This window comes from Lepisosteus oculatus, chromosome 16 (assembly GCF_040954835.1).
Source record: "Lepisosteus oculatus isolate fLepOcu1 chromosome 16, fLepOcu1.hap2, whole genome shotgun sequence".
NCBI classification, from domain to species: Eukaryota; Metazoa; Chordata; class Actinopteri; order Semionotiformes; family Lepisosteidae; genus Lepisosteus; species Lepisosteus oculatus.
In genome coordinates this window covers 1,260,680-1,263,973 of record NC_090711.1, presented here as the reverse complement: position 1 = coordinate 1,263,973, position 3,294 = coordinate 1,260,680, and positions in this window count along the sequence as shown.

The window sequence follows — 3,294 nt, the reverse complement described above, 5'->3', positions numbered from 1 at the left end:
TCGCTCCCTGCCACCGCTAGCTCCAGTCCCCGGCAAGCTGTCTCTCTCTGCTTCCAGTGAACTGCAGCGCACAGCTCTTTCTCAGTATTCACACTGCAGAGCGGCTCCTTCCTACAGACGCAGGCCTGAGCTACAGAAATCACTAAGAGCAGCCCTGAAACTCGTCTGAGTAATGGAAAGAACCCCTTTGACAACACTGAGAACAGAATTTGCTCTGATTAGGCTCTTTATATAGCTTCTGCAACAGCTAGGGAATTTCCCAAAAAACAGGCCATGCATTCTGCCAAGAACCTCTGACTGAATGTTACATAACAGCCTGTTTTCAAATACTGGACTAAAGGTTTTACACTTATTGTGAGGGAAGATTTGGGAGGGATGAGCGAAAGGGATTGAACCAACAGCTTACATGTTCTGGAACATTATTTCCAAACCCTGCGACCCTGAATCGGATGAGGAAGATGAAGCAGTTGGAAAAGAGATGGGTGGGGAAAACCATGAAAAATTTATTGGCAGAACAAATACTGGACTAGAAATGTAAATCTGCTGTATACACATTATGAATAGTTCTATAAATAAACATACTTTTTCTGATAAAATATCATTACAATTATCTATATTACGTTATTGTTAAATCTATGAATAATATCAGACAATAAGTTTAGAAATGAGAAGAGGTCGTGTTACTTCATCATGCGCTCTTGGTTTTGCTGGTAGTTAATTGATCCAAGGATGCTGGACAGTCGTTTCCCGAAGGGTCCTAGGAGATCTGCCTTGGACAAACACAAGGATTCATTCTAGACACCTGCACTCCTGCAGAGAGCTGCCTCCTGTTTTCATTTCCAAATACACTTTCTCTGCATTTCTCCCTGAGCTCCTGGATCCGTGTCTCATTGTTGAATCTCAATGCCCCCTGCACTGGATGATTCATGGTCTCTGGGATCTTTTGTCAGGAAACAGGTCTGTGAGGGTTCGGGCAGCACAAGCCTTTACTTTGCATGTTTAGCAGGTTCTGTTGAGCTCTGATTTGAAATCCGAACTAACAGAAGTGGAAACTACAGTGAAGTGTATTTAAAACTCAGAATAAGAGGTATTTCTTTCAACAAAGGGATCTGGGAGTCTGGAACAAGTTGCCTGGCCATATTGTTGAAGCTGCTATCTTTAAAAAAACAGCTGGATAGGATTCTAGTTACTGCAAAACCAAATATGTTAAATGGGGTGAATGACCTCCCTGCTTAACCTGTCTCATGTTCTAAACGTGTCAGAGTTGGGTTTGCCCGGCTTTACAGTTTTTACCGTGTTTGCAGTGCTGGGGGAGTGCAGCACCGCACACTGTGGGTGTCCAAAGGGAAGTTTTGTGTCTCATCTGGGGCAATTACCTCAATTAGAGTGAAGCCCCTCTCCTCTGTTATGGAAACATTTAGGACTGACTCTAACTTCCAAACCCTTCACTTTTCCAGTTTCTGTAATGGCTTTTACCGTCAACATAAGCTGAATGATAATTAGGAAGCTCGTTAGAGTCAATTGCAAGCTCGTTAAACGTCTGTAATTAGAGAGCTGTAGTAGCTGTAAACCATAATTGGCAACTGGAATGCCTCATTTATAAAGGAACAAAGAATGACAGCCAAGGGGACAGAGAACCTGTGTGCAGTGTGTGTGCTTCCACATCCCAGGAGGACATCTCCCTTCCAGAGGACAGACGGGTAGCCTGTGAAGGAAGATTAGGGGCTTCGCTAACTCACAGATTGAAAAGGAATCTTTCACCCGGTGGGAATACGTGCTCCTCGTGCAGGCCAGCCGGCTCCAGCTGAGATCCGGGGAACCGTGCCGTCCAGCAGGTTCTGGGAGTCCGGTTCAGGGGCCGGACACAGGTGGGGTCTGCTCTCTCTTCTGGAGGCTCTGTCAGAGGAGGGGTTCCTGTCCTGAGGAGACTCTGTGGTTTGTGTGCTGAGCGTGGAAGAGTGCCGCCGCAGGGAAGAGAAGGGAAGAGTCAACAGACGGTCCCACTGATGAGGGAGGCTAAAGTGCAGTTCCCCTGAACGCATGGCTCTTGGATGGCAGGCCTTACCGTACTGCATGAAGACTTGGCTTTGTGTTCATGCAACATGTGAGTGTTCTGCACTAAACTAAACTGAGATCAGGAGTGGCGAAAGCACAGCTGGAAAGAGAGCAGGCATCACAGAGAAGCCTGAAATGGAGAGGGAGATGCCTGTGTTCTCTCCCGTAGGAATCTGTGCTTTTCAGGATGTCACTGCCGACTCCTTTAACTCAGGGGAGGTCAGACTTGGCATGCGGTACCATCACAGGTGCTTTGGACCTTCCAATAACTGAATTGATCCTTAATTGCTTAATCAGCTGGGGGGCTGGAGATCAATGTGATAAATAAGGATTACTTAAATGCCAATGTTCACCACCCCTGTCCTACTGATATTAATTATAATAATAATGATGAGAGACATCTGATCTGGCTGCAATAAATCTTTTTATAGCTCTAAAATACATGCAGGCAATACATGTTACTTTATGCAATCAATTCCAAATCTCTAGACATTAGTTTCTTTTGGCCATAAGAAGTGTAAAAACACTCCTGGCTGGCCTCCCAAGTTCTTTTCCATTTGCATATACTATTTAAATTTCATTTCAGCAGTTCATTGGTTGAGGGACGTGTTTACCCCCCATTGTGTCCATTTGCCTCTGGCTGTGGGGTTATATAAAAGACAAAGGCCGGTATCTCTGTGCTGGAAGTGTCCCCAGACTAGAGCAGAGATCTCCACAGACAGGGAGCAGTGGGTGGGCAGGGTGTTGTCGTGCAGAGAGACAGAGATCCCATCTGGGCACTGGGAGAGCTGCCCCCCCACACCTGTCCCAGACGGCTCGCTGTCCCTGGTGACAGTGAGGGATCCTCCTGCAATGCACACTGCCAGGCAGAGCACAGGCCAACACAAGGATCGGCCCGGGAATGCAGGGCTTTTCAACAGGCTTGTAGCGTCTGATGCACATTTCATCTGGGCTATGGAGAGTGGACGAGGAGCAGGGATCCACTCTTCCAGGAGCCCCCCTCTTCCTCGGCTGTTGCGGCTGTCGGCCGAGGAATTCCCTTTCTTCTGCAAAGAAATTCAACTGGACGCGAGGTCCGAAACAGCAGCCGGTCCCTCCTGCGCATGTGCTGCTGGGGCGTCGGACACGGCTGTCCCGCTGGCGGGGACACTCAGAGCTGGGCTCCCCAGGCAGCGAGGAGAGGGAGACCCAGCTCATGAGAGCTCTGCTGCCCTGCCCGGAATCACGACCGAGCCATGA